Source organism: Falco peregrinus, chromosome 6, assembly GCF_023634155.1.
Source record: "Falco peregrinus isolate bFalPer1 chromosome 6, bFalPer1.pri, whole genome shotgun sequence".
Classification (NCBI taxonomy): domain Eukaryota; kingdom Metazoa; phylum Chordata; class Aves; order Falconiformes; family Falconidae; genus Falco; species Falco peregrinus.
The window spans coordinates 36,196,152-36,223,825 of record NC_073726.1 but is presented as its reverse complement, the minus strand read 5'-3'; the positions used below and the strand labels follow the sequence as shown (position 1 = coordinate 36,223,825).

The 27,674-nt window shown below is 37.9% G+C and overlaps 1 protein-coding gene across 9 annotated transcripts in view; it reads left to right on the top strand.

The window, feature by feature from the left end:
- Positions 1-27,674, top strand: part of CNOT2 (CCR4-NOT transcription complex subunit 2) — a 91,502-nt gene that overhangs the window by 15,434 nt on the left and 48,394 nt on the right. For 3 of the 9 annotated variants that reach the window (XM_055807371.1, XM_055807375.1, XM_013302977.3), the window contains exon 2: positions 19,015-19,088. The exons of 3 other annotated variants lie outside the window; for them this stretch is intronic. The gene's annotated coding sequence lies outside the window, so the exon portion shown is untranslated. Of the gene's footprint in view, positions 1-11,135; positions 11,215-19,014; positions 19,089-20,603; positions 20,645-27,674 lie in introns of all 9 variants that reach the window. 3 more of the 9 variants (XM_055807372.1, XM_055807376.1, XM_055807373.1) reach the window with 2 other exon arrangements.

Below are 27,674 nucleotides of genomic sequence, written 5' to 3'. Positions count from 1 at the left end.
GCTTGTACTAAAGTGTAAGAACCTAAGTAAGTCTTGTATCTCTATAGCAATTACAGTATAATGTATTAACAACTGTGAAACCCTCGGGTAATTTTTTTTTTAAAAAAAACCAACACAACCCCACAAACCAGCCAGCATGTAACAATGTATAGTCAGTGGAATCCCTGCAGGATTATGCATTTTTTTTGAAGACTGCCTCCATGTGCCTGTGTGAGTAGTGTTTATTGAGATCACGAATGAGAATGTGGTTAGTGCATTTTCCTGTAAGGGATCAGTTCTGGACTCATGCTTTCTTCTCCCCTCTCCATCAGGCCTGTGTTGTGGTGTTTGTCCTTCTCGGTGAAGGGCCTGTATTGAATTATGGTTTGTTTGCCAGCTCTTCACTAGCTTCTCTACTGCTTGCTCCTCAGGCATAGTGCCTCTGGGATCTTTCCTCTTTAAGCCTTTGTCTGGGAAACCAGAGTCTATAGTTTATAAAAATTGTTAAGATTCTTTTGGCTGGAAACTGAAAAATTTTTAATGTATAGTTTATAATGGCATGTAGCGTTAGTACAGATTTGTTAATTTTGCAGACCCTTAACGTGTGCATCCCCCTTCACACGCAGATATATAAATCACTGCTGGTTTTGACAAAAGATGTTTTAACTTCCAGTTTTGTTCTTAGTTTTAGAGAATCTGAACAGTATAAATTGGATTAGGTGTAGAATATGCAGAACAAAAAGTTTGCAAGCTGTGTAATTTTTGCTTAGTTAATGACTTGATGTCCTCTAATTTTGTGCTTGTTTTTAGAGTTATTGTGGAAAAGCCTTTATCAGTCCACCATGCTAACAGTATGAAGTTAGCCCAACGTACTGACCTTGCTTATAAAAACCTCTGTAGAATATGAGGTAGAGTTCTGGTCACCAATTCCTGTGTCCTAACAAATTTCTCAGTCAGGCTACACTGCCTTCCAGGTTTTTTGAAGGTTTTTTTCAAATTGAACTTTTGTCTGTGTCAGGTCAAGTATTTAATTTACTCAAGAATCATTGAATTTTTGTAGTGTTCAAATTTCTTTGTGATGTGTTTGTCCTTTAAATTGGTTATTCGATTTTACAACTGTAGAAATCTGCTTGATACTGATGGACTTAAGGTAAACATGTACTGTGGAAACTTTTTTTTTTTAAAAAAAGTTCTGGATCAGTAAAATATAATGGTAAAAAAAATATATCTAATTTTCTGAAAAGAGTTAAGATATGGAAGTTGTTAAGGGAGCCTCCATTAGGGTGGGAGAAGTATATTGCTTCCATATACATCATGTAACTGACACATGTTAATCATGGTGCACTTCAAAGGAGTAAACTACTGAAACGGTTTCTTTCATTTAGGCTTTTATCTTGGGATGTTTGGTCATAATTTAGGAACCCTTTACTCTGAAAGAAAAGTATGAGTGGGTTAATTGTATTTAATTGAAAACTTTTTCTTAAAGGATTTTTTTACACTGGAGCCATACCAAATGACATTAAATGGTAACTGTGCTAATTAGAAAAGACGAGGATCTTTCATACTTTAGTTAAAACTTTTAAGTTTCATGCGGTTTTGAAGATTCTTGAAAGGCCAGTTCTTTTTAAAAGTGAAATTTCTTTGTGTTAAGCATCGGCCTTGCTGGATTTAATTTCAGTATTAAAACCTATAGTTTCTCAATATTGCAGGTAATAGATTTAAGAGTGAGGTGAAATTTTATTTTTTTCTTCTTGTTACAGGGAGGTCTATAGAGATTTCTGGAATTTTTGTATATTTTAATTCTGTAGTGAAAAGAATATGTTTACTCTTAATTTACAAATAGGAGTTGCAATCTCCAAACTTCTATGCCATCAGGTATATGTTACAAAATAGGGCATTTGGTTTTTTACATAGGTGGGGGTTTTTTGAGGGATAATATAACCTGAGATTGTGGCTTTGCTACATTTTGCATTCTTGCACGACTTAGTAAACAGTTCTCAAGTGAACTTCCTTATAGAACCTTGTTATGGGAAAAATAAAATTTGGGATTGCATATTGAAAGGTGCCTCAAAACACCTCAAACCCACAGTGTCACTTTCATTAATCCAAGTTAACAAAATTTTTGTCCTCCTGAGATGTAATAAATCCCACATCTAATATGGTGCAGAGAAGTGCCTGTGATATCACTAGCTGTTGCAGAGGACTCTGATCCTGACCTCAAGATCAGAATGTCACCAGGAGGCGTAAATGTAAAAAGCATGATACCCACTTAAAAATATCTTTAGCTTGTGTCCAGATAGGAGACTGACAGTAGTGTCTTCTATTGTCAAGGTCACATTTGTTAAGCAAACACTTTGGATTATTGGGATGCTTAAAACTACCTGATGGACTTCCTAAGTAATGTCTCTGTTATCCCTTTAAGTAAATAATGAATCTGTTAAAGGGTTAACAGGGATGTTGCTTAAGCATTAGGTCTAGCTTTCCTCATTTAGCTCCGAGGACCTTCCCACAGGGTTCTTATGGAAAGTAAATGTCCAGATCCAGGGATTTCCCTGCTGTTGCTGAGTTAGGAGAGGGACAGCTGATTCTGGATCTCCTGTTTTGGGGACAGGTATCTGATCTAGTATTTGCTAAACATACCATACAAAACTCTAGGAGGGTGTCCCCTGAAGTGCTGTTTAAGGGTTTATAAAGCAGAAGTCATTAAACTGTCTTTGTTTATATGACTTCTCTGTTTCTTTGCAGCTGGTCTTGCAGCTTACCATTCCAAAGACACTGAGGAATAAGCTCTGTCTCTTAGAATTATTTTTATATCTCTGCCTTCCTTGGGAAATGCCAATCTTACCATTTATAGCCTGAAAAAGGTGTTTTGTATAGGAAGTGAAAAGCATTAGATGGAGAGATTTTAGAAGAAGTGTGGGAGTGTAAAAAGCAGTGAAGGTCTGGGACTATGTGGGCTGTTCAGGACAGTGTCATGTTTTTCTCTCACGGAAGCAAGAGAGAGAAACTGTTTATGCAAGGTGCTGGCTTCCCCTAGAAAGAGATAGGGAAGAATGGTCTAAACCTGTTCTGCTTTACTTCTGTGGTGTCAGCCTTCTGAGTGAAATGTCACCTGCAGAGCAATAGCTTTGATAGAGCCATGTCTGAGCAGACTATTTATGATCATCACTGCCACAAAGCACTTTCTGCTTCCTTTTTTTCCTTCATTCATAAAAGCTTCCTGGCAAACAACGGCCTGCCAGCACAGGTACCTGTGTGACAGGGAAATGAGAAAATAAACAGGAGATCCTGCCAGTCTTTAAACTGGCTACAAAGTTGCTGTGAGAACCAGTGGAGAAGTTGGTTGGCAAACCCTGCTCTGATAAATCTGGGAAGTTGTTTTTCACTGTTCATTGCTAGACAGGCTTGCAAGCACTGCCTCAGGCTCTAACAATTATCTCCGATTTCCAGCAAGGTAGCTGAATTAAAGAGAACTGCTACATCAGGGAGAGATGGGAACAAGTTTCTAAAGAGATATTTCAGGTAGTTTGCTGGGCTTTTGTCCAGCTTAAATGTCATCTAGGAAGCTATTGCTGTTCTTGGTCCTTCTCACAAAATTAGGTTTTGGAGGCGAGAGATGGAATGTTTCATAGATGGAGGAAGATCCTGGCTTGCCAACTAATTTAAATGTGTCATTGAAGTAAGATGTATGGTCTGTTCATGATGCGAGTAATATACTTCATGGAGTATCCATTTGAAATTGCCCAAGTTGAGGTGAAGTCCAAGATACTTTTCTGTATAGGGTGCCTTTTCTTGTAACTGTTTGTAGCCATTATACTTTTGTGCAGTATTTCCAGAATAACCTCTGCATTTTTCCTCTGCTTTGATGCCTACTTAAAGGTGAGTATCATGTCAGTAGGCAAATGTGTAGAAAGTCCTGTTGTTTTCCATGTCACTATTACTTTTTTACAAAATTCACTTGATAAGCTACTAACCCAAAACAGAAAAGGTTGATTGGGACAAATCTACAAAATGAGTTATGGTAAAATAAACTTTATGGGAAGAAACTTCAAATCTGTTGTCTTGCGTTCCTCTGTTTGTTTTTTTTAATTTTGTTTTTGTTCTGGTTTTATCTGTATGCCTGTCTTATCCAAGTGTAGCTTTCTGATATTTTCCTAACATTCAAATTACTTCTCTTCGTCTTTAATTGTGTCTGTTTCCAGGAGCCAGACCTTCTGCCTTTCTAGTAGCAAGTCCTGGTTTTTGGCTGCAGTAGGCTGAGTATCTGTTATAATAGGCTTATAGAATTTAGTTCTCCACAAGTAACAGTTTTTGTAGTAAGTTGTTTGTCTTACTTCTCAAACTTTAAATAGGGAAACAGAAGCTGAATTCCTTGCATTCTATCCACAGGGAGGGAATGAAGGAGGGAACCTATGCCATTCAGTAAAGAATATAAAACTGGGATTTGCCCTTTTGTGTAGTAGCAAAATATGCTAACAATTCCCCATAAATTTTGTTTGTGTTGTTACTCTCAGCTGGTTAAGGTCTGTTCTAACTATTCTGTACTAACAAATATTTAGTGAAAAATTTTAGCTTTAGAGGCTCATTGATAGTATGCAAAGGAAGGAAAAGTAGACTAACTTGTATGACATTAATTTTCATTGTCAATCTTTTTATAAAACTGTTAGTGTCATTTTACTTATCTGTTGCTTTTGGTGTTCAAGTGGTACTGTCTGAGACCTTTGGGGTTTTTCCCCTTGTCTCAGTTGCTCTTTATGTTCTCATCAGAAGCAAGTGAAAATGGATATAGGGCATATCCAATTCAACTCAAAGTAAACTCTAAAAGAGACCTAATATTTAATAATCCTGTCATCTAAACATAAAGTGTTCTGTTATGCTTTATTCAAATAATTTATTATGAGAATGTATTGAACTTTCCAAAAAGTTGTTTTGCGTATTGATATTGTAACTTGGGACTTACTCGAAGTCCAGGTATGTACAAGAGCAGAGATTATACAAATAATATTTTTCAATTGATTTGTCATGGAAGGTTTTAAAATACTTTTGTTGTATTGTTACAGGAGCTATTTTTAAGGGACGAAAGGCCAGCAAATGTGTAGCAAGAAAAATTTGAATATGAGGCAGCCTGAGGATGATACTATTGGGAAGACTTAATACAAATATATATTTTTATATTTAAATCCATGTAAATATAATTATCTCTAGCATTGACTTTGGAACACTTTTTGAATGTTTTATTATGCATACATATCTTTTAATCTTAATTACATATAGTTAGTCAAGATCATCTCTGGATACTCATTCCTAGAAGCTTAATTAATTTTAAATACTGCAGGAGAAGGGTTTAGCATACATAGTAACATTTGTAATACTGAAATTTGATGTAAAGCCTTAAGCATTCTAATGTACCTTCCTTTAGAAGAATGGTTCTTAATATATTGTAAAATAATCAAAGCAGTGCTCTATATGGCTCTATTTATAAGATTGCCTGTGTAATGACTTATTTTTAATTACAAGATCCTTATGCTTTCAGACATATCTGTGCGTACTTCAGAAAGGGAGCTTTTTTTCTTCATTTGTCTTCTAAATACTACTAGTGGCTTAAGAACTGATGAGTGGAATTACTGCTCTGGTCTGTCAACAGATTAAAAGTGTGGAGTGGCATAGACAATACTGAAGCAATAATTTGACCTAATGAGTTCTTGCATTGTCATCTGCAATACATCAAAAGAAAAGTTTGCTATTTAGCTCTTCCAATTTAAAGAGCAAAAGGCTGAATAGTTTTCTGACTTGAGAACTGATCGCGTTTATGAAAGAGGAAATGAGTAAGCTTCATGTTGTTCCTAGGTACTTTGGATTTACTGTCCAGGAATAAAGATGATTTTTCTAATCAAAGACAAAATAACCTGGACACTGATCAGCTGGAAGAGATGTGCCAATTAGTTAATTGACAGTGCTACCTTGTCTTTCCTATAAAAGGAATGTAAAATCTGGATAAGCCTTAGAAGGAGTAATTATAGCCGTACTTTTTGCAATTAGATTTTTGTATTTTTGCTTGATAATTATAGGTACTCTGCAAAGACATATGTTTTAAGGTATCTGTTGCCCAGTGTTGAAAAGTAAGGAATAAAGTCCGCATTTTCAGTGTACCTGGCCAGACAGTTATGCAGGTAAACATTCAGTTAGGAAAGAATATGCTAAGGTATTTAATGTGAAAATCAGCTTTTCTTGAAATTTCTGTATGAAGGATATGTTATTACTGGGGAGTTGTAGATCATGGTGCTTTTCTTATATTTTTCACGTTGAATTTTTCTTCCTTGCTGTCTCTTTAAAGCAAGAGGAGGGAAAAGGCTCTTCTACAATCCTCTTTTCCTCCTTAAAAAAAAGGGGGGGGGGGTGAGGGGAACTTAGTTTTCAGACCTTAATTTAGAACAAATTGGGCCCTATTGGTATTGATAAAATTCCCTGTGTGTAAAAGCACCTGCATTTAGGGATGGATTGGCCCTGATCCCATGCTAAACATAGCTCGACTTAAGACATGAGTTTCTGATGGCAAATTGTGTGTATAGTGTTTCCACTTGAGGAGTAGGTTGTGTGAAAAGTAAATAGAGGCATGATAGAAGGGACACTGCTGATTGGTTTTAAGTTGATACTTTTTAATAACACCTTTTGAATACTTTAGCATGAGGCCTTTTTATTTACTCAAATACTTCTTCCCTCCCTGCATCTCAGTTGCTGATCTACAGTTTGCTGCAGAAGCTCTTTTGATTGTCAGCAAAGGTATCTTGCTTGTCTGTTCTTCTCCTCACGCACCCTTTGCTGCCTGCTGGCTCTTCAGGGACAGGGTTGTTTCTGCTGTTTGTTGCGGTTGGGTGCTGCAGTTGGTCTGGGTGCACAGGAGTGTGTGAGCAGTGCACAGCATCTGTGGATGAACCAGGAAGTGCCAGTAAGAGTGAAACCAGTGACCTGCAAAGTGCTCTCAAACCAAATACTCAAAATACTGTTAGTATTTTTGCTTAACTTTTAGTGACAATTAGGCAATTTTTTGCAAGCAGAACTGACAAGTGCATAAACCACCGTTTCATGGTTTTAATAAAGTCTGTAAGAGATATTTATTGAAGTCATGTACTTGTGTCTCTGTAAGGAGTATGTGTATTTTAAGGGTGAAGGCATGTCTCCTTATCCTTGTAATAATAAGTCCTACTTAGGAGATCTGTAGCTGTTTATCATGAATTGCACTTTTATTGTGCTCTGTTATTGTTGCTGCATTACTGTAAAATTGCTGTACTGGCAGCCTAAAAATAAGGGCATTTTGGGATTATCTAATATCCACTTAAATAGCGGTGGATAAAATGCTTGAAACATTCATGGGATATTGTACTGTGGTGTTAGGTTGAATGGAAAATTGGAGAAGAAAAATATACCTGTGTCTGGGCTATGTTGATTTGAGTGAATTAAACTAGCTCTGCATCAGTGCTTGACTGTGCTAAACTAGCACAGGTGTGTGTTTGTAGCTCCACTTAAACATACGATGCTTGAAGAACTAAGGAGAAGGAGACTTGGAGAAACCATAATCCATTAGATGAAATTGAATGAAATCCAGTTTCAGTGTAAAAATAGATTTAGCTGCAGTGATGTATACTGACCAACTTCAAACAAGAAAGCAGGAATAGTGCAGGTGTGCTCAGGTGGGTGGTGTTGATTCACACTGAACTCCCAGTGTCCAGAGGCTGAGTTGTTGTCCCAAGTGTCTCGGTTCCATTTCTGCGGACACTGTGCCAAATGCTGCTTGTGTTCTAAAGACAGCACTCAGATGCTGCATACAACAGTTTGAGAGATCCTTAGTTTGCTTGTTAACATCTTTGCCCAAACTTCTTATTGAATGCAATACTCCTTTAACTATACTTAAAAAAAGTTACTTTTGCAGGTTTCTGACGGTTGTGAGGATTGTTTTACCTTTGAGGCATGAGCCACATGTGTGCTTGCACAATGATCCTTGTAAGTACACAGCTACTTGAACTAGAGACCTCTTCTCCTTTGTAAGTGGTGTTTAGCTGGAGTGTTCTTGGTGCCCTGCCCTATTTGCTGACAACACTTTGCTATTTTTGTTTTTCCCTGAGTTGTACAGTTTTTCATTTGGAGTTTCTGGCCTTTAAGTCTACTCACCCTACTTGTTGTTGGTATCTGTGGTAGTGGCTTCATAGTCTTTTTCAAGTTGTGTGAGGTATAGGGCCAAAAGGTGGTGGCTAGGTGCAGAAGCTTCTTTTTAACTCTTCCTTAAACAGCAGATGATGGATGCCTGATAAATTAACCTGTCTGGGCATGTGCTTCAGGCTGCAAATTTGTGCAGTATGTCAGTGGATCTCTGTCTTCCCCACATCATCTGGAAGTAAAATAATTGACAGGTCTTGTGCCATCTTTGTCCTTCAGAGGAAGCACCACCCCCAGGTGCTAGGGGGACAGTGGCTTTACTTCTAGGATTTAACTGCAGGCATGGCAGTGTCTGGTGCATTAGAAATAGAGGAGGGGAAGGGAAACATCTCACAGCCTCGTGGATGCTCTGCAGTAGCTGGTAGGGGCTGGGCTGTTCTTACCTGCTGTGGTAGCCAAAACCCAGCTGTGCTTTGCTGCAGACTTCTGTTTCCTCAGTTCTTGGAAAGAAAGGTCAGAATTTCCAGGCTTGTAGGGGGGTATTTTTGGTATTGCCTTCATGTCTGGCTGTTGACAAAATTGGAGAAGTTTTAATAGTCAGAGTTTAGGGACAGGTGTTCTAAAAAAGCCCAGGATATGCAAGACTATACCTGTGTCTTTCCAAAATGGTTATGTCTGTTGTAGACGATTTAATAAATCTGTGGCATTTGGTGTGAAAGCAGATGATCTTTCATTTTTTCAAGGTTTTTAGCTGACAGTGATTTCCATTGAGCATCTTTTCTTTTGCCTCTTCCCCCACCCCCCAATTAAAGTGGATTTTATACTGCTTGAAGACCTTAGCTTCAGCTTTTCCTTACTTTCTGTTTAGACTTGCAGAAAAATACTGTCAGTTCAAGGTTTCACAAGCATTACCTCCAGTACCTATGACCCATCTGTATTCCCTTGTTGCTGTGACTAGATGTCCCAGCAGGTTCATATCACCTGCTTTCTTCCCCCTGCTTACTGTTTCCTTTTTCTTTAAATAAAAAAACCCCAAACCACAACAAACTCTCTCCTGTTCTTGATAACACTTGCCACAAGTCTTACCAGTTATGCTGCTACTATCCTACAGTTCATCACTACTTTTACCTTTCTGGAGTCAGAGTGTGGCTTTCAGCTGTACACTGGAGAAAGTTTCATTGCCCTGCAGAGGGGAAGGATTTTACAGGCTGTTTTTCTAATATTAAAAAGGAAGAATGTTGTGGTTTAACCCCAGTTGGCAACTAAGCACCACACAGCCACTTGCTTACTCCTCCCCTCCAAGGGGGATGGGGAGGAGAATTGGGGAAAAAGGTAAAACCTGTCTGTTGCGATAAGAACAAATTAGTAATTGCAATGAAATATAATAACAACAACAACAATTATAATGAAAGGGAGAGGGAGGGGGAGAGAAATAAAATCCAAAAGGGGACACACACACCCCCCTCCCCAAATGATGCACAATACAACTGCTCATCACCCACTGACTGATCTATGCCCAGGCAGTCCCTGAGCAGCGATCGCAGGCCCTGGCCAACTCCCCCCAGTTCACATGCTCAGTATGACATTCTGTGGTGTGGAATATCCCTTTGGCTAGCACAGGTCAGGCTGTCCTGGCTGTGTCCTCTCCCAGTTTATTGTGCCCCTCCAGACTTCTCCCTGGCAGGGCCCGAGAAACTGAAAAGTCCTTGACTTATTGTAAAGATTACCTAGCAAACTAAAAACATCAGTGTGTTATTAACATTATTGTCATACTAAATCCAAAACACAGCATTGTACCAGTTACTGAGAGGAAACATCAACTCTATTCCAGCCAAAACCAGGACAAGGAGAAAGAGGGAGACATACTAAACTTGGAGCATTCATCTTCTCCCCTCCCTCTTCCTTAGGGCTTCAGCACTGGCCGTTCTCTTGGCCAATCAGGAAGGAGATCAGTGTATCTCTTGATTTCAAGGTACTGGAATGGAAATACGGAAGTGAGCATCATAGAGGAAGTGTGGGGTTTTTTTGTTTTTTTTTTTTAGTGATGCAGATCTGCTAACAGTAAAATATCTGGTTCATTGGCTTCCTTATGGCATTAAGATATGATGACATGGTCTCCATAACAATGAAATAGTGGTCTCTTAATTAAAAGAGACTCAAGAAACTGTATTCTTGAGTTGAAGCATCATTTTTTTTTTTTCCTCAATGGAGGACTAAACTTCAAGCCCAGTGCCCAGAAATTTTGCTCATGTCCCATCAGTTGGATGCAGCTGACTGGGCTGATTCTGGACACAGTATCTGTGAAGATTCTCCTGTCGTCTTGGATTCAGAACCCTGTTCAGTCTTGGGCTAGAACAGGGGTCCTCAAACTTTTTAAACAGGGGGCTGGTGCATGGATTAGGTGGCAGGGAGTCATCTGCGGCTGTTTGGTTCCCCCCCAACCCCCGGTGGGGGGTTCTGTAAATACCGGGGGCCGGATTGAGGACCCTGGGGGGCCATATCCAGCCTGCAGGCCGTAGTTTGAGGACCCCTGGTCTAGGTGCTTATCATACCACCTAGACTAAGGCCCTTAGGATTGTCTTCGTAACAGATTGCTCCTTCCAATTTAAAATTTAATTTAAATTAGCTTAACTTAATCTAGGATGGGATGCACAGGTCTTGCAGTTTAGAGTTGCTCATCCCAGTGAAGCAGAAATGTCACATCAACTTTCTGGAGTGATCATCTCTATCAGTACAATATAGCAGTATTGAAGAAAATACTGTGAAGTCACATGGTGTTTAGAAGGACCAAAGAAATTAACATGTCAGAGGTTGAGTTTGCCTTTAGTTTGTTTTCTGGGTGTCGTGAGTACCTTAGTAGAAGTCTGAGTCACTTCATGGCTTTGAGTTTGAATGGGAGACTTGGACCAGTGTATTAGAGGTGGACATGTACAGGTGGATCTCTGTCAGCTCTGCTTAACATATTCAGAAAATAATTCTTGAAATAACAGTTCTGTTAATTATAGTGCTGCAGTGATGTGTGTTGGGATATGCATGCCTTGAAGAGCACAGCAGGGTCAAGATTTGCCTTGGACCAGTGGGAAGGTTGGTTGCTCTTTTAATTACTATCCATACTCCTGTTTGGACCTGCTTCTGCATCTTGTTGGGAGCCTGAAGTACTTTTCAGTTTCCTTTTTCCAGCAGTAGTGTCTTCCAATTTTTAGGATAATATTAATTTAATGTTTCTTGAATTAAAATTTGCAATTAAAATAATGATTGCCTACAGTAGATATTTTGAAATGTCCTTTATTGATAGGAGAACCACTGAAAACCAGCTTGAATGGTTTAGGTAGCTGTAATTTCCAGGTAATGGAACAAATATGTGAGACCATAAAATTATGTAGTATCAACAGGAAATTGTATAATGTCATTGACACTGTAAATGCTTACCTTTACTGGCCCAAGCCAGATACTTTCTTTTTTTTTAATTACTTCTTGACCATATACCCATTTAAAGTTCCTTTTATCTGCGTGTTTATTCTCATTTTAGGTTAATTCAGCACTGGAAATGGCTCAGTATCAATATAGCGATGGCAATTTAGTCACATTTCACATTTTGCCCTGTTATGCCACAGTAAAATTGTTTTCTTGCTAGCATGTTGTCCAGAGAGACTACTGGTTTTAATTCTTACCATTGATCAGGTCATCGTAGGGAGCCTGTGTTACATCTGTGCAACGTGGGCTGAGTCAGTGTCTTCGGAATGCTGCAATTTTATGCATTTTTGTGGTGACATTTACTTGCCCTTTTTTATCCGTTTAGAAGATCTTTGACAATCTGAAATCTAACTAAATGAATGCTCCATCATTTTTAGTCATCTTTATTAAAAGTAGATAGTCTTCCCATAGGAAATTCACTCTTCAGATGAAGTCTTCAGTGTATGTACCCATCCTAGGTACTGAGGAAAACAGTTTATGCACAGATAAGAGATGCGGATTTTAAGGTTATGTTGTCAGAGGTGCAATATGAGGAGGAATTAAAAGTGAAAGATGAAAAGAAGTTGTCAAATTGTCCAGGCTAATGAAGAAATTTGAAAGGAGCAATTTGAAAAATGTTACTGAATGTGCATATTATTAGACAGAAACTGAATATCTACTTAGGTTTTATGACTTTGAATACCCTTCCATTATTATTTTGTGAGCTTTTCAGGGTGAGGGGATAAAAGAAAGCTTACGTTGTAAGAGTCTTCTATTGTACAAGTTAAAAAAAACAAAACCAAAAATCAAAAAGACCCCCAAACCCAACAACAAAAGCAAATGTAAGTGTTACAGTTCCTAAAGCTTTTTCAATCTGTAGTTGGCAGGGAGACCTTTTTATTGAGATATGGATGTATGCACATGTTTGTATGTGTTTATATCTTGATATATGGATTGTTACACTCCTGCCCCTTAACTTTGGTGAAATGAAAATCTTTGTTCTGCTAGGACTGTTAGGTCATCTGGATGATGCAAGTGAACAAGAATGTGGTTGTGAGGTGCCAAGTAGAGCCGTTTATTTTTTTTCCCAAGTAAACTGGACAGAAAAGTATGCAGAGATGTAAATGCTTTGGGATGATCTCTGCATTAATACGTTAAAGCTATTAACTGAAACTTTCCTGCATTATCTTTCTTCATAATAGTCAGATTGTGACTTTTTCTGAGGGGAAGCTGTTACTGTATTTTGGACATTTCTATGGAAAGAAAGGTGATCTTTTTGTTTTCAGCTCCTGAAGTGGTTAAAGGGGAAACTGATACTAGAACAAGCTTCAAGTATTTCTTTTTCCCTATTCATTTTACCTGCATAGTAGGAAATTTTAGAAGCTGTACTTGGATATTTCTGTGCATCTGTACTTACCAGGTGTGACACTTGGGTTACGTAGGTGAACTTGTCCACAAAGTAGCGGTGGTTCTGCTTTGATACCCATCTCCCACTGAAGTTAATATTGGTACTGTTACATAGTAAAAGATAATTGAGTATTATGGATCCTTTGTGTTTAATGTTTGTTTTCTGTTAACTACCCTTTGTGTAGTAGTTTTGTGCTCCTGCCAAAGTTCTACATGTTTGAGCAGTTTGTAAATAATTTTTGATTGTTTTAAGTGCAGGTCATTGGTGCCTGCTCTACTTCAGGCTTCAAGTGCTGCATCCTGAGAAACTAACGGCAATTTAGAGCCGTCTTAGATGAGTGTAAGATGCAGCTGAAATACAGTATGTGAAAGCTTAAGTAAATGAGCTGCGGGTAAATACAGTAAGTGATAAACTTTGTTTTAGTTTATTGTGCATGGTTAATTATTCATTTTAGATGGTGGTTGTATTTCTGTGTGACAAATAAAATGACGATATTCATTTTAGCATGAGCCCATTAGAAATCAGGCATGACAAATTTAGGATTATTGGCTTTGTTCCAGTCAGTAAGATCAGAGGAAATGTAAAGTATACTCAGCTAGATGCAGTGAGTAGGTCTGCCTTGCTTATGTTTAATTACTAACAAGTTTGAAATCTGGTTCACCTACCTCTTCAGGCTCCCTTTATAGTCAGTGGATAGAGGTCAGTCTAAGAGTGATTCCTCCCCTGATACTTCCCTTGACTGACTATAAAGCAGGTCTTAATTGTTACTCTTGAAAGCAGGATTCTTCATGCAGCTCGCTGTTTCTGATCTCTTCCATTACTGACAAAGACCTTGTGCTGCAGACTTGCTTGGTTTGGTGAAGCATACAAAAGGGCCTCATTTACCTAGAGAAACCTTTCCTTTTTATTTATGCATTACTATAGACAGGAGCTGTTTCTCTGTTAAAAAAAACAAATAAACAAACTAAAAAACCCTCACCAAACAAAAAAAAAAAACATTCTCAACAGTTTGTTCCTGAAAATGACCTGCAGTGGTTGGGATTAGGATCTGCAGGTTTTGCAAGTATGTAAGGTTGAAGCATATAAGAGTATTTGATTTTGAAGGAAGGTGTGGAATTGAATTTGATTTTCAACTATAACAACAGTAAATCAAAGTTGAAAATGATGAAATTGTCCATCAGTCAGGACTAATGAGTATAAGACTAATTAATGAGTGTGAAGACTACGCAGAGAATACCTTTCAAAGTAATTCTTCTGCAGGGAAAAAAGCAGGCAACCTTTCCCAGTATTTAAAATGCAAATATTAAACTAATGTATCACAAATAGAAGCAGACTATATTATCTGAGCTTAGCATACAGGAAATGTTATGCAAAATGATGTGCATATTTTAATGTGTTTATACTAAAACACTGTTTTGACACTTTTACTGGGATTTATAAATTAAATAATGAAATCTTTCCAGTACTGAAATACTTCCTGTTGTCCTTACTGTATGTGACCTAATGTCTTAACATCAGACGCGTCTTTGTTTTAGCTTTGCATTAATCCATGTTAAAATTTGGAATGCTTGAAGAAATGTTTTCCAATTTTCCTGTCCCTTAATGTTTTTTTTTGTGGTGTTGGTTTTTTTTTTTTGGCTTTGTGGTTTTGGGTTTTTTCCTACTAGGATTGATTTGTATGGAGACAGTTGTCCAAGCTATGCTGTCTGAAATTTGAAGTGGGACTGGGTCAGTATGATCACTGCATAGTATTTCTGAAAATCAAAGGGCAGGGGGAAAGGAGGGAAGCTGATACTTGAGGAGAAGATGTTTAAGTTTTCTGTGCTTCTATCAAATTTATCATTAATACCCATTTTATCTTTTTTTTTTTTAGAAGAGATGGTTACTTATTTTTCTGTGACCTTTACTCTGTGTCTAACTTTCTTGTAAAATAGCTCTTAGAGTGCATCATCATTCTGGGGTTTTTTGCTTGGTTTTTTTAGTTAAACTTTTTAAGTACCTAGCAATGTTTTTGTCTCTGTTAGAATGAAGGGTCAGTCACTTGGGTGAGGTTTTGGAAAAACTAAACCTATGCTATAGATAGAATTTGACTTGGGTATTACTCTGGAAGTTTAATCTGAAAGGGATTTAGTACAAAACCAACCTGTGCTAAAGCAATGCAGTGTCCTCCTGTGGTGGATCAGAAGATCCAAGTAGGGTAGAAGCAGTGGCAACTGTATTTTAAGAAGAGCTTTTGGCACATGCAGGTATGGTCCATTTAAGCTAAGGAGGTATGTCCTAGACTGAAGCTGCTACTACAGGTTTTCTGGAAAATTGTAGTAGGAATACTTCACTGCAAAACTGGAGGGAAACTGTAGGTTTCATATGCATTTTCTTGGGCCTTGTATTTGTTGATATTTTCCTGAATTATTGTATGATAGACCAGAAACTAATATACCCATTTTGCATAAAAAGGCAAATGCTGAAATGACAAACAGTGCAAATACATAATGAGGACTACTGATTAACAGGGCAGGGATGTAGTGCTTGTTGTGAGTAATAAGCCGTTCAGACCAACAGTGCGTTGAGGGAGAGCGGGAAGCAGACACGGTTCCAGGATGTATACATAGGAGTGCCTGTGTCCAAACTGTAGTGAAATACCGTTGCTGTATTCACAGATGTTAGGAGCTCACATGGAGTACTGTACTTACAGAAGTGTATTAACTTCTAAAAGGACTAAAAAGGAACATAAGTCTAGCAAAGATGGACCAGAAGAACAGAGAGGAAGAACCAAAGCTGCTCTCTGTTGGGAGTGAGCACAAAAGGAAGGGGAAAGGAAAAGCTGTTCTTTGCCCTCTGGGAAGGAATAAGATCATCATGATGTTTGTATAAAAGGGTTTTTAGGAGGTCAAAGGGAATTTTGGTAAGTATGATCAGATGCTGGGATAGGTTCCTCAGGGAGGTTGTATAAGCTGTTGTGCATCTGAGAGCTAGTAATGGTGTTGCCCAGTAGACACTGTCTCCTGCCTTCTGCAGAAGTGAAAGCTCAGCAGGAGCTAGGAGTTACCATGCAGGACATAGCTGCAGCTGCTAGCCTCTCTTGAGTATGAGGTATCTCTTTGCTAGGGAGAATTTCCCATTTCCTGCAAAATTCTTAATCAGCAAATTAACATCTAATTTGGAAAAGAAGAATACAGCTTGATGCACAGCCTTTGGGCCAAAGAATTCTCATTTTCCATGAAACATGGAGAACAAAAGCCTTGTAATGAGGTGGAATTATAGTGATTTTAATCAGCATAGTTTGTGTATATGTATGAAATAGGCTAATATTTTTATTAGCATGTTCTTTTCTTAATATAACGTTATATACATGTGTAACAAAATGATGAAGATTGGCATTTTCTCATTCGAAATGTATTTATTTCCAATTTGCTTTGACTATAGAACTCTCAAGTCATATTTTGGTACTCAAGTAAGGTCCCACTCTTGCTTTATTAACCCTTGTCCCAAAGATGATGAGGTTGGAGTGTTGTGAAATCTAGTCGGTGCCATTTTAATTGGCCTGGTAAAGATTGCATTATAATGGCGTGAGGGCGTGAGGTGTCTGTCTTCCGTTAGAACTGAGTGGAAAGGTGCTTTGGTGTAGCTGATTGATGCTGTAAAGAGAGGAGAGGGAAGAGCTGAAACCCAGATACTTCTGTGACACTGCCTGGAGAGGCTTTGCAACCCAAGTCCTTTCCCTTCTTGCAAGGGAAAAGGGCAGCCTAGTTTTGTGTTGAAATTGTGGTACTCGGTGATTATACTCTAAAACCAGTTGCTTATGCTGTGACTAATTTTATAGTATCTATTCAGGAAAAGAATATAACCCTTTCTCTCTAATTTCTCTTATGATTTTATTGTATTTGCATGTCAAATATGGTGCATGCTCCCGCTGATAGGGTTGTAAGACTGAAGGAAAGAGCCATTCCACGTATAACAAGTCTGAATTCAATGAAGTAAAAGAAACTTAATACAGTCTGAATGATTACAGCATTAGAAGAAATAATATTGTCAGGTGTATGGCTAGAACTGAAATCATAGCATTTTAAAACAAGTAAAAAAAGCATTACTGCCTGTGGGGTGAGGCATTCTGAGTTTAGAATCTACCTGGGAGTCTTGGAAAATAAAATTTTATGTCTTACAGTATTGGAGCTCTCTAAGGATCCAGTCCTTTGTCAGGTGGAAAGGATGTCTGCCTGTAAGACTTCAGTGATATAATTTTATATCTAATGTAGTTCTTACAGAAATCCCTTTCTCAAAAAAGAAACCTGTGGATTTTCAACAGTATTTAGTATCATTTCTGTATTGTGAGTTTAAGAACCAGCTGTCAGCCACATCCTTGTACACAACAGTGCCAAGTCCTACTTGTGTTGGGCAGTGCTACTGCTCTTTGCTAGTGCTGGCAAAGGGAGAGTGTCTCTGGATCATCTGGTGTAAGCACTCAAGAGACTAGGTCCCTTTGCAGGACCAGGGGTATCTGAAACTTTCTGCCAACTTTATTGGTGTTTTATATTGACTTGGCAACCATTGTAAGTGGAAGGAGGAAGACAGCCGCTTGCCTGCCATCCTACAGCTTCTTTGCAGGATGTGATGAGGCTGGGTGTGCACCAGGGTGATACAGCAACATCAGGTGGCAGCCTCTCCTCCTTTGCTTCCTCCCGTTGTCCCACCATTGGCAAACCATGGTTTCTGCTGCATGGTGCAGCCCTGGTTAGGGCTGCACTTGCTCAGGGACCACAGGGCTAACTGCTGTGGGCCTGGGCAACTCGGTTGCATTCTTCAGGCACTCAAGAACACTCTGACTATGTCCCCTGGCGTATCAGTTTACCTTATAGCTGCAGTACCCTCAACTAGTTGTGCTGTGGTTCTTCTGGCCATCACTCTTAACAGAGTGAAAGTGCCTCTTGGCTCTTTGGTGAAAAAAGAATTACAACTTTATCATTGCATGCAACAGCTGATCCCTTCACTAGCTTAGGGTCCTAGAATACCACTCTGCATTCAAGACTTGGGTGATACGGTTTTTCACCAATGTAGTTGTTCGTTTCCTGTACCCATTACAACTGGAACGTACTGATTCTGGAGATCCTAAAAGGTCAGAGTCTCTCTGCTTTCCCAATTTGTTTTTTAGTGATTTTTGCCTTTTTTTGGGTGGTTTTTGTTTGTTTGTTGGTGTTTTGGGGTTTTTTATGTTGTTTGGTTTTTTCCTTCTCATTTCTTCGGTGAACCAAGATTTCTGGTGGAAGTGTTTTTGTTCCCTTCCTTCTCCTTTGGATTTGGAAATGTGGATTCTGTGCTTCCAGCTTCTGTTTTGTTTTTTCCAGTCATCTCTGAAAACTGTTGGGGCGTGGATTTGAGCTTCTTCCCCTGTTGTCCCAAGGGTGGTTCAGAAGCGTTTAGGTCTGTCTTGTAAGGAGGCAAAGTTCCCTTTAAGATGTATAATAGAAAGATCCAGCCAGCATTGAAGTCTTATTGGGTTTAGCAAAGAATAAATTACACACAGTTTAAAATAATTTGGGGGGCATTTGTTGTTTCTTCTGTGGTTTTCTTATGAGACTTCATTCTGTATTACTTTTAGAATAACTTATCTTTAGAAGATTGAGGCGTCTGTGCCTTTCTGTTTGGACAAAGGATCTGTAGATATGTTAGATCTCTGTAGCCTTTTAGTTCATATTCCCAACTCCTTTTTCTGGGGAGGGGGGGAGCTTACTACTGATTGATCTTTTTGCTAAGTCTCCAAGGTAGTACTAATTTTGTTCTTAAAATGAAATTTTGACAGTTAATGACTCCTGCTTTACTTTGTGTGTGATCACTGCTTTTTATTGCATTTGCTTTAAAACTACTGAGAAGCTTTTTAATTTAAGTTTAATTTTATATTTTTTTAGGTGCACAAAATGTTTTTGTCTTCCCCCCCACCCCCCCATTTATGGGACAGTAAGAATTGTAAAAAGCTTGGAAGATAACTATATTTTTACTAATGATGTTTTATTAATCTACTTCATTTACAGGAAGTGGTCATCGGTCAAAATTTGCTTACTTCAGCAGAGACAAAAAAATTAATGGGCAAAAGTACAGTGAGTAGGTAGGTAGCTATTTTCAGTGCACTTAAGGTTCTTTGAGGAGAACCTTACTCAAAGGGAGTGGGATAGTTATCACAATGTAAGATTTTGCTCTTCAAAACATTCAGGCAGTACATTCAACAATGAGGTGTTGAAGGAAGTGGCTCTGAAGTATGAGATTTTATTAAAAAGTGCCTTGGAATGCTGCATATATGCATTCATGTGGTAGAGAGAAATGAAACAAGTGTATTTATTTTTACATGTGCTTTAAAAATTTTTGCAAGTATTTTTCTTTAAGATTTGTAAGCGAAGTGTTCTTTCTGATAATTTCCCCAATTTTGAACATAGTTTACTTAATGTAAGTTATAAAGGGATTGGGCACAGGCATCTTGTTGTTGACTGTTGGAGTTTTACTGCATTCCATCTGCTGATATGTAGTGTGATAATTGCAACACTTCAGTATATTCTTTTCTTTTACAGTATTCTGTAATCAGAACAAAAATTAGTCAAGGTTCCATGATCGTAGCTTTGCAGCAGTAGTACCATACAGTGGGTGGGTGAGTTCTGCATTTTGATATGTGCATATTTATCCCCTTAATAAAAGAAACAGAATAAATCCTTGATTAAAACTTTCAAACTAACATAGTCTGCAAATAAATGTTCTTTGGAATCCCCAGTGTTCCTTCAGCTCAAATGGCAAAGGCTAAAAAAATCCCCACAAACAACTTTGTTTTGTTCATACCCTATGTGATTATTAACAACATACATTTCTGTATTTAAGGATAGCATTGCATTTAATTCAGTAGAGTAATCTCTGAAGAGGGAAGGTTCAATTTCAGGACTGTTTTGTTTTGTCTTTACATCAGTAAAGTAAAAATTCAGTGGCTTTATTTTTCTTTGCACGTTTCAAACTGTGGTGCTAGGTAATATAGCCAGTTTTTATGTTTGTGGCCTGAAAGTAGAGTAGGAAGGAGGTGACATTTCTAAATGGGGTATTACACTATTTTAAAATCTGTTTAATTCCTGTGACTTAGGAAGGGATTTCAATGGACTGCAAGACTGGGTTAATTAGAGCCTACGAATTATTGGAGGAAAAAAAAAAAGCAAATGTGATAAGAAGACATGGAGTTAAAAACATACAAGTTATCTTTAGGGTTTTGCCAAATATCATGTTAAAGTAGCGGGAACATGTCATGACATGACGTGCTTAAGATTCATTAAAATAAGATGAGCAGTACAGTCAGTGAAGCTCAAGAACAGCTTGCTTTTGTGTTTTACATTTTGGCAATATGTGTTTGAATTTAATGATACACTGCAGAAAGTCCCAGAAGTAATTTTGAAGAGTTGTTCATTTAATTTGTCATGTATTGTTTGTTATGCTTCAGTCTGAGGATTTAAATGTGAATGTGAACTTTTCTCCTATGCTCTGTTAGCTTTTGTCCCAAAATCCCAAATTGGTTAGGAAAAAGTTATGCTTGGCATAGGTTGGTTTCTTGTTCCTCAGAATAACTTATCAGTGTGTTGCTTTTGCTTCCAAGGCAGCCTCCAGACTGTTTTGGCTTTCCTGAAGCAAAGCTGGGTAAGTAGTTTACTGTTAGAGAGTGTGCCTTTTTGCTAAGAGTCTGGTGTGGCTAATAGAGTGGTGGCAAAGTGTGTTTCTCTTCAGTCTCCCATGTAGTGCTTGAAAGAGGCTGAGATCTGAGCAGCCTGTAGCGTGGCATTACGGTTCCCTACAGAGGTGAAGGCTCAACTTTGCAAGCTGACATTTAAAATGCAGCAAATGGAGTGAGTATGTAGACTTGTACCAGGACTTTGGGAAGTTGCAGTTCAGTATCCTCAGTATCAGGAAGACAAAAGCTGTCCTGACTTAATTGTTGTGGTGAGGAAGGCAGGTGACTGCTCTGGTTTACTGAATTTATTTATTCTGAACCAGGCAGTAGGATCACTTCTTAAAGCCAGAAATCCTTGAGACAGATGCAGACACCAGGGCATGAGGAGTAAGGACTGGTATAGCTTGAGTGTTCCTACCCATGTGATTCAGGAGTGGCAGTGCAGCCCTACTTACTCAGATTTAGAGTAGATCTCATGCTTTTTGAAGCAGTACCAGACAGACCTGTTTTCAGATGAAAAGTAATTCGTTTATTGAGAGTAATTTTCAGCTCTGTTCTTTTTGAAGTATTGAAATGGGTTTGTCTGGTAAAATAAACCTGCTTTGGTTGTGTATTCTTCTATCTGCGTTGTCTCTTTTCCAGTCTCTAGCACTTTTGATACCAAGAAATATTACAGAAACCTCTCACAGAAGTCTATACCTAATGTGTGGTTTGCTTCCCTTAAAAGTAGGTATTTTAGAACAGAACTTGGAACAGAAGGATGCTTTCGTGAGAATGTTTTCGGATGTGGATTTTTGTTTGTATTAAATCCTTGAGAACAGGTTTGTTGCTTTGAACAAGAATGAAGTAGTTACATTTCAGAGACCCTGATTTAAAGGATATGTCAGTCTCTATGAGCATATATGAGGGGGAGGGAACAAACTAAAGATCTCCTTTAATATTAAGCGTAAGACCAATTATAGAAGCCAGTAATCTTTACAGAAAGAAACTGCAGAAACTTTTTAGATAACAGCATGCATGCTCTCTTCCTGATGAGAAGAAATCAGGAAGCATCAATACAGAGCAAAAAAATTAGATAAGCAATGTTGGATGTTCCCAGAGGGACTTCTGTTTTATTTTTTATTAGGCTAAGCCCTACCTTTTCTTTCTTAGCAGTTTGTCATATCACTATAAATAATTGAGATTTGAAGTAATTTTTTCTCTGAAATTTATCAGAACTGTGATAGGAAAGCTGTTAAGCTGGAAAACAGTTGTAGAAGGAGGAAAACAGAACTGACCAAGGATGCACTTTCTACCCAGAAAGTAAAAAGCCTAAACAGTTTCATTTCAGTCTTTTGTCAGTTAATTGGACTATAGACTTCACAGGAAGCCCAGAAAAATGAATACACAGTGGATGCTGAGAACACTTTAAAAGCTCACAGAGCCTCAGCATACTGAAAGTCTTCATAGAATTACTGTGTTCCTAAATAACCTGAAACATAGAAACTTTTAAAGTACTCTTTTAAAAAGTTGGTCCTTTAAAGCAAAATCTACAGCTCTTCAGTTTTATCTGCTTAACTAGGACTGTGCATGCCCAAAGCAGCTAAGCATTTAATTTAAAGTTTACCAAATCAAAATAAAAAGTCTCTTCAAATCACACAACTTTTCTCTGTATGTTCTTTGTGGCTTGCTGACAGATTCTTTTCCTTTGGCATTCCTGTTATACTATGTGAATCATAAATTAACAAGCATTGGTCAATATTTTGTTTTTTTCAATGGAAATTTTAGACTGAGGGTTAACTCTTGATGTGACATGAAAAGCATAAGGGTAACGGTACTTTAGGTCTTTTAGGATCCGTGGGTTTATTGGGTTTTTGCTGCTGTTCTTTCCCAATGAAAAAGCAGTTGAGCAGATAAAGGAAAATAGCGCACGCAGGTGCTGCATGGCAACTGGCACCCTGTTGAGTGAAAGTGGGGTAGTTTGTGGTTGCTGCCCTCAGCTGTGTTCCTCCTCCTGTCCCAGAGGTGATTGTACCTGCTGTAGGGATGGTTGGACAGGGTATGTAGCAAATCCTGTGTGAATTTCAGTATACTCTACCAGGAGTAAATTGCTGGTGCTTCAGTTGCTACTTGTGTTCTGCAGCTTGTCAGCAGACCCCAAGGAAAGGGGCATGATGGAAGAATTTAAGCTGGTAGCAGTATTGGCCACCCTAGTTCAATCCACCACCGCATGTATTCAGTTACATATTATACTTGGTTAATGGTATTGTCCATCATTCAAGGAAGGATTCATCTTGCTGATAAAGTGAATTTGGACAACAGAGTGCTTGCTGTTCTTCATTTCCTAGTACCTTGATCTTCAGTTTCTTGGCTGTTAAAAGTACTGTAAATTGGGGCTATTATGTTGTCCTACCCCTGTGGTGTGGTGTAACCATGTAGTGAAGCCAAGCAAAACCAAGGAGCTAACTGGCTGGAAATTTAACAAGCCAGCCAAGAGCAAGACTGTGACAGTAGACTTTGCTGCTGTGAAACCCTATGCCTTCTGAAAATCCTGCTCGGTGATGATTCACACTGCAGTGAATATTTCAGTTAAAAAAAAAACCAAAAAAACCAAAACACCAAAAAAACCCCAGGTGACACCCCCACCCCCCCCAACCAACCAAAACCCAAAAAACTTCTTCCTATGCAGGACCTTAATTGTCCGATGAATATGTAGAAGGCTTTTCTCTGTCATTCCAAAATCCAAACCACTGGCTTCTTGTCAGATTTTTTAAATGTCGTCTGTAGTGGATCACAATTATTTGTTTGTATTCCTCCCTCCCGGTAACTGATTTGGTGTCACTTTTAAACTAATTTTAGAGTATCCTAAACAACCTTCCTATTCTTAAAGAACAGTTTGAGTCTTAAGTAAACTGCTGTCTACCAACTATCAGTAGTATATTTGGTTTCCTTGTTCTGCTTCAAGGGTTTTATCAGGTATTTAGTTTGAGTCATCTGGACCTTTCTTTTCAGCTGCCAAACAAAATTCTCCTCACTACTTCAGAAGCAGTGAGTGCTAATGGGTCCTTCCAGGAATCTTTAATTTTGGAGGCAAATGGTTTGTCTGCAGTAAATTTGCTTGGTAACTATTTAAGTTCAGATTCCTACAAATTCATAATTTTTTTTGGCTCAATTTTTTCTGCATTTCACTTGGATGTGGGTGATCCAACAATCTCTTTATTTTGTTAATAAGTAGAAAGCTTTTAATGCAAGATATATAACCAGTCACTATATGAAATACTTTTTTTTTTTTTTACTCTTTTATTCTTACCTGTATACATTAAAATTATTGCTGTTTCTAAACTAGCTTTTTGAAGGTAAATTCTGGACAGAACTAGAAAAAACATACTTTTCAGGTGCATGGCTACGTTTTGGAAGTTGTGAATTGTGCACAGTGCTGCCTTATGGGCTGTTCATGTACGCTGCCTCCAGGAATGTTTTTCTTTGTAGTAATAAGCATTTTGATAACTTCCCTTTTAAAAAGAGGGGAAGAACTTAATAAACACAGTAAAGAATACATTTATGTAACAGCACAGTGAAAAAGCTTATGGCACCACATAGATTCAGAAACCATATTTAAAAAATGACAGTAATGAAAGGAGATCAAATACAAAGAATGCTTCAGTATTTGTAAGTGCTTTTGCCGTTTGTAGTTTTTGAGCTGATTACTGTAGACTTCCTGTCACTGAAAGAGAGCAGTACTATGTGGGTGATACTTTATTTAATTTAGGGATAGTTACAAATGTATGTAATGTGTAACTGCCTCTAGTTATGCAGTATACAGTTCATGATTAAATGTATCGCTCTTCGTATTGTCAACCAGTCTGATGCTCAAAGAAAGACATATCCATGCCTTTAGAGTATTCATTTGGATTTTGGAAATGTGGTAAAGGAATTAATCTTTCTCTGTCTTTTGTGAACAAGATTTAGTGCTGGAACAATGTGTCTTGTTAAAAGCAAAACTTTTAACAGTCCTGCTTCATGTTCAAGATTGTGCAGGGTGGGGAAGGGATTGTATCATTCAAGAAGCAAGACCTTCTTCCAGGACTTCTATGACCCTGAAAAGACATGAAAGAATTTGGCATCAGATTGTGGTGTAATGATTTCAATCCTTGTAATTTCCCTGTCTGAAATCCTGGTGAAGTGGGTAGAGACTGAAATAGATTTAAGCGTTTTGCTATTGCAACTCTAGATGAAAGCACAGTAATGGTGCTGGTCAGGATAACTTGAATCTTACAGTGTCAGCTGTAGGAAAACTAGAAGTTGAGATCTTGCATTTGCAAGCAGTTCACCTACTACTTTCAGTATGAGCAACACTATATACATTACCTGAAGAAAGAGTAGGCCTGTTCTCATTAAAAAATAAAGAGTATTTTCACTGAAAACAGAATAATGGGAAGTAATCCCCTGTTGCTTGTTTTACCAGGCTGTTGAGGTGCTAAACGTTGCTGTCCTGTCTTGGAGCTCTAAATACATGTGACTGTTTTCTGAGAAACTGTGAGGAAGGTATGAGATGGAAGGGACCATTCCATGCCTGGGACTTGGGCCAGGTCTAAGCAACACTTGCAGTCTGAGCTTAGGCTGCCAATTTGAGGTAGCTCTGTTTTAAAATGTTGTAGTGTAATGTCTGTCACTTCAAAGGGGAATTGTGTTAAAATGAAAAATTACATGTTATTTCAGTTTCTGATATGTGAACAAAGTTTACAGTACATATTGAGCCAAAGTTTTACATTGTGGGAGTCTGACTGAAGTCCACCTGCTCAGATGGGAGAGTACATAGCTAGATTAATTTTTTTGACAACCTTAATGGAGAACAGAATGATTGAAGAGGTTTAAATTAAATGTGGAAGATCAGTAAAGTGGAAAGGCATAATAGGTGCATTTACTGCTTCCTTAATTTTACATGATTGTATTTGTGGTAGCATAGTAGGGATCTGGGAGCCTGTAATTTATCTTTTCCAATGTGGTATAGAATCTAACTCTGGAAATTCTTTATTAACATCAATTAACACTTACATAATAAAAAAAAAATCAGTAAAGAATTGCAGTTTGGCAATTTAAAGTCTTAAATAATTCATTATCTTTAAAAAACATAATTACTGAATTTATTTCAGATTGGTTGTGTCCTTGTTCTTTAGATATGATGTAAAAACATCAAAGTTGTTTTGTCGTACTTTATTTTATGGCTGAACACAGTACAGCTATAATCACAGTATAGCCTGGCTGTATAGTCAGGTTACAACAAACAGGCCTGGAATATTTTAAGAAACATGCTTCCTAAAGCATCTTAAGGATTTAATTTAAAAAAATAATAAACAAGTAACCAAAGAATTGAAATCTTCAATTTTAACTTTGCATTTTTGCATTTGCCCTGAAGAGTCACAGACTCAGAAGGGTATAATTATGTCCTAGGAGGATACGCTAAGAAGCCATACACAAATTTAACTTTAACTTGTCTGTGCTCTTGGGAAATGTTTCTGCATTTGCAGAATATACTGTTAGTCTGGAGGAGAGTCACTGAGAAGCAAGTATATTACCAGTAAGTCGTCGCAGCTCGTAAATATTTCTTTCTCTTCAAGGATTAAATATATTAAATATACTTATTGTTTTGAATCTTCCAGTTGTATTTTAAAGTAAGACAAGGTGTTTGATGGGCTGTGTGTTCAGAATGAGTTTTTTGGCAAGAATATTCTCAGCTATTTCTATTTTTAGAATACCTCTAGAAAAAAAAGAAGCAGCTCAAACCAAAAAGAACCTTGTATTTCCTAAAATTCAACATAAAGTAAAAATAGTGTTGTTACCTCTTTCTTGAGGATACGTCAAACAAATAAATGGTCAGCGGCTTACATTAAATAAATACTTTATTTGTGAATGTACTGGTAGATAAAACTTTAAAAATTAGTTGTGCTCTTTTTCAGTTGTCTTCTATCTTGTGATCCCTAAACAAAAAAAACCTCCAACCCAACAGCATGCCTTTTTTTCTTCTGGCAAAAGCTAGAGTAGAAATGGGCCTAGTTCTGATTTATTTAATGTCAACAAACTCTGTCTGAGTAATGAAAGAAAGAAAATAAATTCCTGTTGCTACTCTATTAATCATGATCTGCATCTGACTGTATAGTGCTTAACTGCAGGAAATGCTTGGGAAACAAGGGCTTATTTAAAATACAATGTTTCAGATTAACAAAACATGAAAGTTTGGCCATGTCCAGGAAGGAATAGATAGGCAATGCTGCCGTCTTAAAAAGTTAGTGAAATTGGTTGTTTTCTTTTTTTTTTCTCCTTTTTTTTTTTTTTTTTTAACGTAACTGCCATATTGCTGGAAAGAGGAGCATGTTCAGAATCGGGATGGAAATGTCCCAGCTGGAGCAATGATTACCCTTTTAGTTGAAGCATAGAGGCAGAAATCTGGCCTCCTGAATTTTGTTCACAGAAAGTGAATAAAAAGTCAGAAGAGTCCTTTTCTTTAATTTTGCATCTTTTATTCTTCTCCCACAATGGAAGAGATTTGACATGATGAAACCAGCTAAATCCTGAGATCATGAACCAAATTTGGATTACTTCAAAGTAGTTTGGTTTCCCCCCCCCCCCCGCCGCCCCTGTTTATAAGCTTTATCTCCCTGTCTGATACATAGTGCAAAAGTTTTTACATGGTGAATGAACTAACAAAAGATAGTGTCCAGTGAGCAGGTACAGCCTACCCAAGGCTTAATATTTTACAGAAGTACAGATCTAGAAAGCTTATCAATGGGCATTTCTGGCTTCAACTGAATTGGGTGTATAGGAACTGTTAAGAAATACTACTTTGAAGAGTGTGTAAGGTAATGACTCTACAGAGAAAGCTGGAGGACACTTAGCAGATGAAACGATTTTAGCTTGGCTCAGATGTGCTATAAGGGACCACATCAAGATTGAGAGGAAGGGAAAAACCACTCTCTAAGTGATAGACCGCACATGTGGTGATCTTGCTTGTTCACTGACAAG